Genomic DNA, 15,233 nt, shown 5'->3' on the forward strand with positions numbered 1-15,233 from the left:
GCTATTAAATCACATGGCGATGTGAACTAGATTATTGACTCTAGTGCAAGTGGGAGACTGAAGGAAATATGCCCTAGAGGCAATAATAAAGTTATTATTTATTTCCTTATTTCATGATAAATGTTTATTATTCATGCTATAATTGTATTAACCGGAAACATAATACATGTGTGAATACATAGACAAACAGAGTGTCACTAGTATGCCTCTACTTGACTAGCTCGTTAATCAAAGATGGTTATGTTTCCTAACCATGGACAAAGAGTTGTTATTTGATTAACGAGGTCACATCATTAGTTGAATGATCTGATTGACATGACCCATTCCATTAGCTTAGCACCCGATCGTTTAGTATGTTGCTATTGCTTTCTTCATGACTTATACATGTTCCTATGACTATGAGATTATGCAACTCCCGTTTGCCGGAGGAACACTTTGGGTGCTACCAAACGTCACAACGTAACTGGGTGATTATAAAGGAGCATTACAGGTGTCTCCAAAGGTACATGTTGGGTTGGCGTATTTCGAGATTAGGATTTGTCACTCCGATTGTCGGAGAGGTATCTCTGGGCCCTCTCGGTAATGCACATCACATAAGCCTTGCAAGCACTGCAACTAATATGTTAGTTGTGAGATGATGTATTACGGAACGAGTAAAGAGACTTGTCGGTAACGAGATTGAACTAGGTATTGGATACCGACGATCGAATCTCGGGCAAGTAACATACCGATGACAAAGGGAACAACGTATGTTGTTATGCGGTCTGACCGATAAAGATCTTCGTAGAATATGTAGGAGCCAATATGGGCATCCAGGTCCCCTATTGGTTATTGACCGGAGACATGTCTCGGTCATGTCTACATTGTTCTCGAACCCGTAGGGTCCGCACGCTTAAGGTTACGATGACAGTTATATTATGAGTTTATGCATTTGATGTACCGAAGGATGTTCGGAGTCCCGGATGTGATCACGGACATGACGAGGAGTCTCGAAATGGTCGAGACGTAAAGATTGATATATTGGAAGCCTATGTTTGGACATCGGAAGTGTTCCGGGTGAAATCGGGATTTTACCGGAGTACTGGGAGGGTTACCGGAACCCCCCGGGAGCTATATGGGCCATAGTGGGCCTTAGTGGAAAAGAGAAGGGGCTGCCCTAGATGGGCTGCGCGCCTCCCCCTTCCCCTAGTCCTATTAGGACTAGGAGAGGTGGCCGGCCCCCTCCTCCTCTTTTCCCCTCCGAGGAATCCTAGTTGGACTAGGATTGGAGGGGGAATCCTACTCCCAGAGGGAGTAGGACTCTCCTGCGCCCTCCTCCTTGGCCGGCCAGCCCTCCCCCTTGGCTCCTTTATATACGGAGGCAGGGGACACCTCTAGACACACAAGTTGATCCACGTGATCTATTCCTTAGCCGTGTGCGGTGCCCCCTGCCACCATATACCTCGATAATACTGTAGCGGAGTTTAGGCGAAGCCCTGCTGCAGTAGTACATCAAGATCGTCACCACGCCGTCGTGCTGACGGAACTCTTCCCCGACACTTTGCTGGATCGGAGTCCAGGGATCGTCATCGAGCTGAACGTGTGCTCGAACTCGGAGGTGCCGTAGTTTCGGTGCTTGATCGGTTGGATCGTGAAGACGTACGACTACTTCCTCTACGTCGTGTCAGCGCTTCCACAGTCGGTCTGCGTTGGGTACATAGACAACACTCTCCCCCTCGTTGCTATGCATCACATGATCTTGCGTGTGCGTAGGAAATTTTTTGAAATTACTACGAAACCCAACAGTGGCATCCGAGCCTGGGTTATTTATGTTGATGTTATATGCACGAGTAGAACACAAGTGAGTTGTGGACGATACAAGTCATACTGCCTACCAGCATGTCATACTTTGGTTCGGCGGTATTGTTGGACGAGACGACCCGGACCAACCTTACGCGTACGCTTACGCGAGACCGGTTCCCTCGACGTGCTTTGCACATAGATGGCTTGCGGGCGACTGTCTCTCCAACTTTAGTTGAACCAAGTGTGGATACGCCCGGTCCTTGCGAAGGTTAAAACAGAGTCTATTTGACAAACTATCGTTGTGGTTTTGATGCGTAGGTGAGATTGGTTCTTGCTTAAGCCCGTAGCAGCCACGTAAAACTTGCAACAACAAAGTAGAGGACGTCTAACTTGTTTTTGCAGGGCATGTTGTGATGTGATATGGTCAAGACGTGATGAGATATAAGTTGTTGTATGAGATGATCATGTTTTGTGGAAGTTATCGGCAACTGGCAAACACCTTATGGTCGTCTCTCTATTGCATGAGATGCAAGCGTCCAATAATTGCTTTACTTTATCGCTATGCGATAGCAATAGTTGCAAGAGCAATAGTTGGCGAGACGACCGTGTGACGACACATTGATATAGATCAAGATGATGGAGATCATGGTGTCATGCCAGTGATGATAGAGATCATGACAGTACTTTGGAGATGGAGATCAAAGGCGCAAGATGATGATGGCCATATCATGTCACATATTTTGATTGCATATGATGTTTATATTTTATACATCTTATTTTGCTTAGTTTGACGGTAGCATTTTAAGATGATCTCTCACTAATTATCAAGAAGTGTTCTCCCTGAGTATGCACCGTTGCGAAAGTTCTTCTTGCTGAGACACCACGTGATGATCGGGTGTGATAGGTTCTACGTTCAAATACAACGGGTGCAAAACAGTTGCACACGCGGAATACTCAGGTTATACTTGACGAGCCAAGCATATACAGATATGGCCTCGGAACACGGAGACCGAAAGGTCGAGCGTGAATCATATAGTAGATATGATCAACATAGTGATGTTCACCAATGAAACTACTCCATCTCACGTGATGATCGGACATGGATTAGTTGATTTGGATCACGTGATCACTTAGAGGATTAGAGGGATGTCTATCTAAGTGGGAGTTCTTAAGTAATATGATTAAATTGAACTTAAATTTATCATGAACTTAGTCCTGGTAGTATTTTGCAAATCATGTTGTAGATCAATAGCTCGCGTTGTTGCTTCCCTGTGTTTATTTTGATATGTTCCTAGAGAAAATTGTGTTGAAAGATGTTAGTAGCAAAGATGCGGATTGGATCCGTGATCTGAGGTTTATCCTCATTGCTGCACAGAAGAATTATGTCCTTGATGCACCGCTAGGTGACGGACCTATTGCAGGAGTAGATGCAGACGTTATGAACGTTTGGCTAGCTCAATATGATGACTACTTGATAGTTTAAGTGCACCATGCTTAACGGCTTAGAATCGGGACTTCAAAGACGTTTTGAACGTCATGGACCATATGAGATGTTCCAGGAGTTGAAGCTAATATTTCAAGCAAATACCCGAGTTGAGAGATATGAAGTCTCCAACAAGTTCTATAGCTAAAAGATGGAGGAGAATCGCTCAACTAGTGAGCATGTGCTCAGATTGTCTGGGTACTACAATCGCTTGAATCAAGTGGGAGTTAATCTTCCAGATAAGATAGTGATTGACAGAATTCTCTAGTCACCATCACCAAGTTAGTAGAACTTCGTGATGAACTATGATATGCAAGGGATAACGGAAATGATTCCCAAGCTCTTCGTAATGCGGAAATTGACGAAGGTAGAAATCGAGAAAAACATCAAGTATTGATGGTAGACAAGACCACTAGTTTCAAGAAAAGGGCAGAGGGAAGAAGGGGAACTTCAAGAAGAACAGCAAGCAAGTTGCTGCTCAAGTGAAGAAGCCCAAGTCTGATCCTAAGCCTGAGACTAAGTGTTTCTACTGCAAAGGGACTGGTCACTGGAAGCGGAACTACCCCAAGTGATTGGCAGATAAGAAGGATGGCAAAGTGAACATAAGTATATTTGATATACATGTTATTGATGTGTACTTTACTAGTGTTTATAGCAACCCCTCAGTATTTGATACTAGTTCAGTTGCTAAGATTAGTAACTCGAAACGGGAGTTGCAGAATAAACAGAGACTAGTTAAGGGTGAAGTGACGATGTGTGTTGGAAGTGGTTCCAAGATTGATATGATCATCGTCGCACACTCCCTATACTTTCGGGATTAGTGTTGAACCTGAATAAGTGTTATTTGGTGTTTGCGTTGAGCATGAATATGATTTGATCATGTTTATTGTAATACGGTTATTCATTTAAGTAAGAGAATAAATTGTTGTTCTGTTTACATGAATAAAACCTTATATGGTTACACACCCAATGAAAATAGTTCGTTGGATCTCGATCGTAGTGATACACATAATCATAATATTGAAACCAAAAGATGCAAAGTTAATAATGATAAGTGCAACTTGTTTGTAGCACTGCCGTTTAGGTCATATTGGTGTAAAGCGCATGAAGAAACTCCATACTGATGGGCTTTTGGAATCACTTGATTATGAATCAGTTGATGCTTGCGAACCATGCCTCATGGGCAAGATGACTAAGACTCTGTTCTTCGGAACAATGAAGCGAGCAACAGATTTGTTGGAAATCATACATACTGATGTATGTGGTCCGATGAATATTGAGGCTCGTGACAGGTATCATTATTTTCTGATCTTCACAGATGATTTGAGAAGATATGAGTATATCTACTTGATGAAACATAAGTCTGAAACATTTGAAAAGTTCAAAGAATTTCAGAGTGAAGTGAAAAATCATCGTAACAAGAAAATAAAGTTTCTACGATCTGATCGTAGAGAAGAGTATTTGAGTTACGAGTTTGGCCTTCAGTTAAAAACAATGTGAAATAGTTTCACTACTCATGCCACCTGGAACACCACAATGTAATGGTGTGTCCGAACGTCATAACCGTACTTTATTAGATATGTTGCGATCTATGATGTCTCTTACCGATCTACCACTATCGTTTTGGGGTTATGCATTAGAGACAGCTGCATTCACGTTAAATAGGGCACCATCTAAATCCGTTGAGACGACACCGTGTGAACTATGGTTTGGCAAGAAACCTAAGCTGTCGTTTCTTAAATTTGGGGTTGCGATGCTTATATGAAAAAGTTTCATCCTGATAAGCTCAAACTCAAATCGGAGAAGTGCGTCTTCATAGGATATCCAAAGGAAACTATTGGATACACCTTCTATCACAGATTCGAAGGCAAGACTTTTGTTGCTAAATTCGGAAACTTTCTGGAGAAGGAGTTTCTCTCGAAAGAAGTGAGTGGGAGGAAAGTAGAACTTGATGAGGTAACTGTACCTGCTCCCTTATTGGAAAGTAGTACATCACAGAAAACTGTTTCTGTGACACCTACACCAGTTAGTGAGGAAGCTAATGATGATGATCATGAAACTTTAGAACAAGATACTACTGAACCTCGTAGATCAACCAGAGTAAGATCCGCGCCAGAGTGGTACGATAATCCTTTTCTGGAAGTCATGCTACTAGATCATGATGAACCTACGAACTATGAAGAAGCGATGGTGAGCCCAGATTCCGCAAAATGGCTTGAGGCCATGAAATCTGAGATGGGATCTATGTATGAGAACAAAGTATGGACTTTGGTTGACTTGCCCGATGATCGGCAAGCCATAGAAAATAAATGGATCTTCAAGAGGAAGACGGATGATGATAGTAGTGTTACTATCTACAAAGCTAGAATTGTCGCAAAAGGTTTTCGACAAGTTCAAGGTGTTGAATACGATGAGAGTTTCTCACTCGTATCTATGCTTAAGTCTGTCCGAATCATGTTAGCAATTGCCGCATTTTATGAAATCTGGCAAATGGATAAACAAAACTGCATTCCTTAATAGATTTATTAAAGAAGAGTTGTATATGATACAACCAGAAGGTTTTGTCAATCCTAAAGGTGCTAACAAAATATGCAAGCTCCAGCGATCCATCTATGGACTGGTGCAAGCATCTCGGAGTTGGAATATACGCTTTGATAAGTTGATCAAAGCATATAGTTTTATACAGACTTGCGATGAAGCCTGTATTTACAAGAAAGTGAGTGTGACACTCCCAAAAATTTTAATTGGTTTTCATCAAAAACTTTTTTGAATTCTTTTTTGAGGGCATTTAAAAATTTCTTTTCCAGAAATCCTTCATCTTAAAAACTTCCTTTTCTTTGGCAGGGATTTTATTTTTCTTCAAAACTATGGTGTTTGATCTTTTGAAATTTCTTCTCTGTTGGTTCCCCCTCAAATTATTTTGGGAGTTTTAATCTTTTTCTGTTAAAAAGAAACTCTATGAAAATTTGGATTTTTCATATCCTAGAAACCCTAGGAGTTTTGGGACTTCTTTCTTTTTTGAAACCACCCATGATCTTTGTATTTTTGCCCATGTGATAAGACCCCTCCAAAACCTTCCCTCCTCCTTGTAATCAACCTAAGTTCTCTGTCCCAACTCATCCAAGCAAGTTTTGGATTTTATTCTAATTATTTTTCCCTCAAAACCATTTCTGCAAATTATTTGGAGCCTGAGTGGTTTCAAAGCAAGTACCCTATTGCATTTGAGTTTTGACCTAAAACCAACTTCCCTGGATTGTCTTTAGTACCCACAACCTAGAACCATCTTGATCCACTCTTCTTCTTTTCAAAAATTTCAAATTTCACTCACTGCAAGTTTGGACCAGATTTGCCAAATTTGGTGAAATTCATATCTACACTCCTCCAAAAATTCCACCAAAAATCATGCAGCCTACTGGAGCAATGAGAAGCCACTCCACCAAATTTCAGCTCTAGGAAAAATCCCCAGAGGCCAAAAACATTCTGTCGAACACCTGAGCTGCACTGTTCCTTTGCAAATTCAGTAAATTCAGATTTCAGTGTTGTTTTTCGTCCGTCAGCTTCACTCACGCGTCGACAGTGCGCTTGGCGCGTTGCGCGCGGCCTCTTCTCCCTGGCCAGCACCCCCGCACGCGTGCTTGGCGTCTTCCCGGCGTCGGTGGCGCCCCTGGCCGCCCGCGCCGGCGTGTCTTGCGGCGGCCGAAACCCCGTTACAGCCGACAGGGGACAAGAACGGCGGCTCAACGCCGTTCCGCGCCGCCCATCGCCCCTCTGCTCTCCGCGTGGCCTCATGCGTGCCAGCGCACGCCCGTGGCACCGCCACCGTGGCCGGCAAGCACGGGACGCGCTCCCTGCCGCCGACGGGCCCGCGCCGCCCCGTTCTGTTGAACTCACCCCCAAAGTACCAAACTCCAGCTCGATTAGCACCAAAACGGAACCGTGGACCTCCACGATGACGCACAATGTCCTAATTACCCCGACCAAGCCCTGCGCCGCCGTAATCGTCATCGGAGACCCCCGTTCACGGCCACCGCCTCGGACCACCTATATAAAGGGCTCCCGAGCTCACCCTCGTGCACGCATCATCACCACACCTCACCAAGGCTCTGCCAAGCCACCCGGAGGACCTCGAGGAGGTCTCCTCCCCCAAATCCGGCCGCCCCGATCCGCCTCGGCCTCCACCACGATTCGCTCCGGTGAGGCCGTCTCCGGCGCCCAAATCCCGTCAGTTACTCCCTCTAGTACCCAGTAAGCTAACGCCAGCGTCAATTTGTCCTTCGCAGCTCTCTCCGACGAGTCCCTCGACCACCCGAGCCGCCGTCCGCCGGAGCAAAGCTCGCCGTCGACGTGGTACTCGCCGGCGACCACCACCACCACCAACCGACGCGGGAAGGAGCCCTGATCACGGAGGTACCCTCCGATCCCCCTGCCTCGCCGTGGATCGCCGCCGGCGACCACCGCGGCTCTCGGACGCCGACGAGCTTCGTTCCCCCCCATTTGAAAGTTTAAACCTGACGAGTGGGACCCCACCGTCAGCCTCTCTGTCATCTCTATGTGAAACGTTTTCTGGTAGCGCCTTCGGGCAAAATGCGTTTTCCCCTCTGGGCTGGCGTATTCAATACTGGAACGTCTTATGTTTTTATAAGCTAGCCCCTGGGAACTTTCTGTTTCATTACAGATGAGTCCCTGGACAAAAACCTTTATAACTTTTAAACAGAATAATATTTTTGATTGATTCTTTTTCTGTTCTCTTCAGATTTTTGTCTAGTTTTTTATCATATTTATTTGAAAATAAAATTTGGAATACTTTTTGTGCACCTCGTGGTATTTACGATAGCACATATATTTTCTTTATACCGTAGATACCGAAGGAGGTGACGGGACCGCAAACTTCACCGAGCTAGGCTCCGACTACTCCGAACCAAGCAAGCATGTTTGAACTTTTGATATGATGAGTGTCTTGGCATGTTTTGCATTTTAGTTAGTCTCATGGCATGTTGAAGAGCATACCGATGAAGTTATTTCCATGCATTGATGAGGTAAGTGAGTTCGATGATCCATACGTGGATGGATGTGAGTATGAATGGCCATGTGTTGGCATGAGGATGGGTAAGATGGCAGTGTTGTAGCACGCCAGTCTTATGCCAGACCATATGACTACAGTGTCAAACCGTATCGATCCAATTCCTCCTTTTTCCTTCCCTGTACTACCACATGTTTTCCGCAAGGAATACGGCTTAGTAAGTTGCAAACCGCTTTCCTGGTACACACCAAAAAGGAGAGGCCGGGATGATGGTTCCATGGCCCTGGATTAAAGCCAGTCATCCGGTCAGGGGGCATGGGTGTTTCCGGTTGGGACCGAGAGGGGGGCACCCCTTAGAGCGCGCGTATATAAATTTGATCCCATGCCATTCGAGATTGTGATCTCCTCGTCTCAAAAGTTTTTCTTGGACGATGTCTAGGGTGATTCCTAGCATCGAGAGGTAGGATGGGTGTGTACTGGTTAGCTGTGTTTTCTTCCGAAATACCGTAAACGGAACTAGTCCTTCGTGACTACGGAAATCCGTTGGCTGTGGGAAATTTTTGTACAACCTCTGCAGAGTCATATATTCCTTGAATCATCTATTCCATGTCCAAGTTCAGTATTATCTTATCCTGACAAGTGCCAGTTTTGATGACAGAGACTCCGGTGAATCGTATGAGTGCTAATTCCGGTTAAATGATTATTCCTGTGGATGGACTAACCCGTTTATTTTCATGAATTGAATGAGTATTATTTACTTGTGAATAAAAGCCCTTTCTGCGATGTCGCTCAGACGTCCGACTGTGGCATTGTTATATTTTACTTTCGATGAAAGCCCTTTCTGTGATGTCGCTCAGATGTCCGACTGTGGCATTTCTTTTAAAGCCCTTTCTGTGATGTTGCTCAGACGTCCGACTGTGGCATTTCTTTTAAAGCCCTTTCTGTGATGTCGCTCAGACGTCCGACTGTGGCATTTCTTTTAAAGCCCTTTCTGCGATGTCGCTCAGACGTCCGACTGTGGCATCATTTCTTTATTTTTATTTGTTCACCTTTCGAGGCGTTGCTTCAGACACCCGATTGGTTTTTATTTATGATATGTTGGGACTTCAGGCGGACTACCGCCGTTTCCCTTTTACTTACTTCGCTATGCTAATTTTTGAATATACATTGGTGAATTAATCGTGACGCATTCATGCCTGCAATTGTTATATCTCATGTCCGAACTGTCTTGCGAGTACTTTCAAAGTACTCACTGGCTTGTTGATTTGGCCAGATGCTGACGAAGGCGATCTCATGGATGAAGAGTTCGATAGCGAGTCCGACGCCTAGAGGAATCCCAGTCAGTCTCGTGCGACCCTGGATTTGGTCACTATATTATATCCGCTTCCGCTACCAAATAAATTCATCGAGCCTCACCTCGACGCTCGATGAGATGCCAGTTTTAGAGTCATGTATCCCACTCCCCGCTGTGTTTTTCCACCACCGCCCTATCCTCGAGTCAGTAGTATGCCTCCACACCACTGTGTCATGTCCGCCATTATGTATAATTATTGGCGTGCTTGTAATAATTTGGTTGAGCTGCCGTAGCTCGACCCTGTAATATATTTTTTGCTACTGGCTTATTGTATCAAGAATTTGTCTACCGGTAAGGAGAATTTTTCTCATACTGGACTCAAAAGATTGATTTCTCAATAAATATTTTATTGGAAAACCGGTCGTGACAGTGAGTGGGAGCACTACAACATTTCTGATAAGTATATGTGAATGACATATTGTTGATCGGAAATAATGTAGAATTATTCTGTAAAGCATAAAGGAGTGTTTGAAAGGAGTTTTTCAAAGAAAGACTTCGGTAAAGCTGCTTACATATTGAGTTTCAAGATCTATAGAGATAGATCAAGACGCTTAATAAGTTTTTACAATGAGTACATACCTTGACAAGATTTTGAAGTAGTTCAAAATGGAGCAGTCAAAGAAAGAGTTCTTGCCTGTATTACAAGGTGTGAAGTTGAGTAAGACTCAAAGCCCGACCACGGCAGAAGAAAGAAAAAGAATGAAAGTCATTCCCTATGCCTTGGCCATAGGTTCTATAAAGTATGTCATGCTGTGTACCAGATCTATTGTATACCCTGCACTGATTTGGCAAGGGAGTACAATAGTGATCTAGGAGTAGATCACTGGACAGCGGTCAGAATTATCCTTAGTGAAATAAGGATATGTTTCTCAATTATGGACGTGACAAAAAGGTTCGTCGTAAAGGGTTACGTCGATGCAAGTTTTTTGACACTGATCCAGATGATTCTAAGTCTCAATCTGGATACATATTGAAAGTGGGAGCAATTAGCTAGAGTAGCTCCGTGCAGAGCATTGTTGTCATAGAAATTCGCAAAATACTTACAGATCTGTATGTGACAGACCCGTTGACTAAAATTATCTCACAAGCAAAACATGATCACACCTTAGTACTCTTTGGGTGTTAACCACATAGCGATGTGAACTAGATTACTGACTCTAGTAAACCCTTTGGGTGTTGATCACATATCGATGTGAACTTTGGGTGTTAATCACATGGTGATGTGAACTATTGCTATTAAATCACATGGCGATGTGAACTAGATTATTGACTCTAGTGCAAGTGGGAGACTGAAGGAAATATGCCCTAGAGGCAATAATAAAGTTATTATTTATTTCCTTATTTCATGATAAATGTTTATTATTCATGCTATAATTGTATTAACCGGAAACATAATACATGTGTGAATACATAGACAAACAGAGTGTCACTAGTATGCCTCTACTTGACTAGCTCGTTAATCAAAGATGGTTATGTTTCCTAACCATGGACAAAGAGTTGTTATTTGATTAACGAGGTCACATCATTAGTTGAATGATCTGATTGACATGACCCATTCCATTAGCTTAGCACCCGATCGTTTAGTATGTTGCTATTGCTTTCTTCATGACTTATACATGTTCCTATAACTATGAGATTATGCAACTCCCGTTTGCCGGAGGAACACTTTGGGTGCTACCAAACGTCACAACGTAACTGGGTGATTATAAAGGAGCATTACAGGTGTCTCCAAAGGTACATGTTGGGTTGGCGTATTTCGAGATTAGGATTTGTCACTCCGATTGTCGGAGAGGTATCTCTGGGCCCTCTCGGTAATGCACATCACATAAGCCTTGCAAGCACTGCAACTAATATGTTAGTTGTGAGATGATGTATTACGGAACGAGTAAAGAGACTTGTCGGTAACGAGATTGAACTAGGTATTGGATACCGACGATCGAATCTCGGGCAAGTAACATACCGATGACAAAGGGAACAACGTATGTTGTTATGCGGTCTGACCGATAAAGATCTTCGTAGAATATGTAGGAGCCAATATGGGCATCCAGGTCCCCTATTGGTTATTGACCGGAGACATGTCTCGGTCATGTCTACATTGTTCTCGAACCCGTAGGGTCCGCACGCTTAAGGTTACGATGACAGTTATATTATGAGTTTATGCATTTGATGTACCGAAGGATGTTCGGAGTCCCGGATGTGATCACGGACATGACGAGGAGTCTCGAAATGGTCGAGACGTAAAGATTGATATATTGGAAGCCTATGTTTGGACATCGGAAGTGTTCCGGGTGAAATCGGGATTTTACCGGAGTACTGGGAGGGTTACCGGAACCCCCCGGGAGCTATATGGGCCATAGTGGGCCTTAGTGGAAAAGAGAAGGGGCTGCCCTAGATGGGCTGCGCGCCTCCCCCTTCCCCTAGTCCTATTAGGACTAGGAGAGGTGGCCGGCCCCCTCCTCCTCTTTTCCCCTCCGAGGAATCCTAGTTGGACTAGGATTGGAGGGGGAATCCTACTCCCAGAGGGAGTAGGACTCTCCTGCGCCCTCCTCCTTGGCCGGCCAGCCCTCCCCCTTGGCTCCTTTATATACGGAGGCAGGGGACACCTCTAGACACACAAGTTGATCCACGTGATCTATTCCTTAGCCGTGTGCGGTGCCCCCTGCCACCATATACCTCGATAATACTGTAGCGGAGTTTAGGCGAAGCCCTGCTGCAGTAGTACATCAAGATCGTCACCACGCCGTCGTGCTGACGGAACTCTTCCCCGACACTTTGCTGGATCGGAGTCCAGGGATCGTCATCGAGCTGAACGTGTGCTCGAACTCGGAGGTGCCGTAGTTTCGGTGCTTGATCGGTTGGATCGTGAAGACGTACGACTACTTCCTCTACGTCGTGTCAGCGCTTCCACAGTCGGTCTGCGTTGGGTACATAGACAACACTCTCCCCCTCGTTGCTATGCATCACATGATCTTGCGTGTGCGTAGGAATTTTTTTGAAATTACTACGAAACCCAACAGTGGCATCCGAGCCTGGGTTATTTATGTTGATGTTATATGCACGAGTAGAACACAAGTGAGTTGTGGACGATACAAGTCATACTGCCTACCAGCATGTCATACTTTGGTTCGGCGGTATTGTTGGACGAGACGACCCGGACCAACCTTACGCGTACGCTTACGCGAGACCGGTTCCCTCGACGTGCTTTGCACATAGATGGCTTGCGGGCGACTGTCTCTCCAACTTTAGTTGAACCAAGTGTGGCTACGCCCGGTCCTTGCGAAGGTTAAAACAGAGTCTATTTGACAAACTATCGTTGTGGTTTTGATGCGTAGGTGAGATTGGTTCTTGCTTAAGCCCGTAGCAGCCACGTAAAACTTGCAACAACAAAGTAGAGGACGTCTAACTTGTTTTTGCAGGGCATGTTGTGATGTGATATGGTCAAGACGTGATGAGATATAAGTTGTTGTATGAGATGATCATGTTTTGTGGAAGTTATCGGCAACTGGCAAACACCTTATGGTCGTCTCTCTATTGCATGAGATGCAAGCGTCCAATAATTGCTTTACTTTATCGCTATGCGATAGCAATAGTTGCAAGAGCAATAGTTGGCGAGACGACCGTGTGACGACACATTGATATAGATCAAGATGATGGAGATCATGGTGTCATGCCAGTGATGATAGAGATCATGACAGTACTTTGGAGATGGAGATCAAAGGCGCAAGATGATGATGGCCATATCATGTCACATATTTTGATTGCATATGATGTTTATATTTTATACATCTTATTTTGCTTAGTTTGACGGTAGCATTTTAAGATGATCTCTCACTAATTATCAAGAAGTGTTCTCCCTGAGTATGCACCGTTGCGAAAGTTCTTCTTGCTGAGACACCACGTGATGATCGGGTGTGATAGGTTCTACGTTCAAATACAACGGGTGCAAAACAGTTGCACACGCGGAATACTCAGGTTATACTTGACGAGCCAAGCATATACAGATATGGCCTCGGAACACGGAGACCGAAAGGTCGAGCGTGAATCATATAGTAGATATGATCAACATAGTGATGTTCACCAATGAAACTACTCCATCTCACGTGATGATCGGACATGGATTAGTTGATTTGGATCACGTGATCACTTAGAGGATTAGAGGGATGTCTATCTAAGTGGGAGTTCTTAAGTAATATGATTAAATTGAACTTAAATTTATCATGAACTTAGTCCTGGTAGTATTTTGCAAATCATGTTGTAGATCAATAGCTCGCGTTGTTGCTTCCCTGTGTTTATTTTGATATGTTCCTAGAGAAAATTGTGTTGAAAGATGTTAGTAGCAAAGATGCGGATTGGATCCGTGATCTGAGGTTTATCCTCATTGCTGCACAGAAGAATTATGTCCTTGATGCACCGCTAGGTGACGGACCTATTGCAGGAGTAGATGCAGACGTTATGAACGTTTGGCTAGCTCAATATGATGACTACTTGATAGTTTAAGTGCACCATGCTTAACGGCTTAGAATCGGGACTTCAAAGACGTTTTGAACGTCATGGACCATATGAGATGTTCCAGGAGTTGAAGCTAATATTTCAAGCAAATACCCGAGTTGAGAGATATGAAGTCTCCAACAAGTTCTATAGCTAAAAGATGGAGGAGAATCGCTCAACTAGTGAGCATGTGCTCAGATTGTCTGGGTACTACAATCGCTTGAATCAAGTGGGAGTTAATCTTCCAGATAAGATAGTGATTGACAGAATTCTCTAGTCACCATCACCAAGTTAGTAGAACTTCGTGATGAACTATGATATGCAAGGGATAACGGAAACGATTCCCAAGCTCTTCGTAATGCGGAAATTGACGAAGGTAGAAATCGAGAAAAACATCAAGTATTGATGGTAGACAAGACCACTAGTTTCAAGAAAAGGGCAGAGGGAAGAAGGGGAACTTCAAGAAGAACAGCAAGCAAGTTGCTGCTCAAGTGAAGAAGCCCAAGTCTGATCCTAAGCCTGAGACTAAGTGTTTCTACTGCAAAGGGACTGGTCACTGGAAGCGGAACTACCCCAAGTGATTGGCAGATAAGAAGGATGGCAAAGTGAACATAAGTATATTTGATATACATGTTATTGATGTGTACTTTACTAGTGTTTATAGCAACCCCTCAGTATTTGATACTAGTTCAGTTGCTAAGATTAGTAACTCGAAACGGGAGTTGCAGAATAAACAGAGACTAGTTAAGGGTGAAGTGACGATGTGTGTTGGAAGTGGTTCCAAGATTGATATGATCATCGTCGCACACTCCCTATACTTTCGGGATTAGTGTTGAACCTGAATAAGTGTTATTTGGTGTTTGCGTTGAGCATGAATATGATTTGATCATGTTTATTGTAATACGGTTATTCATTTAAGTAAGAGAATAAATTGTTGTTCTGTTTACATGAATAAAACCTTATATGGTTACACACCCAATGAAAATAGTTCGTTGGATCTCGATCGTAGTGATACACATAATCATAATATTGAAACCAAAAGATGCAAAGTTAATAATGATAAGTGCAACTTGTTTGTAGCACTGCCGTTTAGGTCATATTGGTGT

The sequence above is a fragment of the Triticum urartu genome, chromosome 4A (genome assembly GCF_056163025.1).
Source record: "Triticum urartu cultivar PI428250 chromosome 4A, HENAU_Tu73, whole genome shotgun sequence".
Taxonomy (NCBI): Eukaryota; Viridiplantae; Streptophyta; class Magnoliopsida; order Poales; family Poaceae; genus Triticum; species Triticum urartu.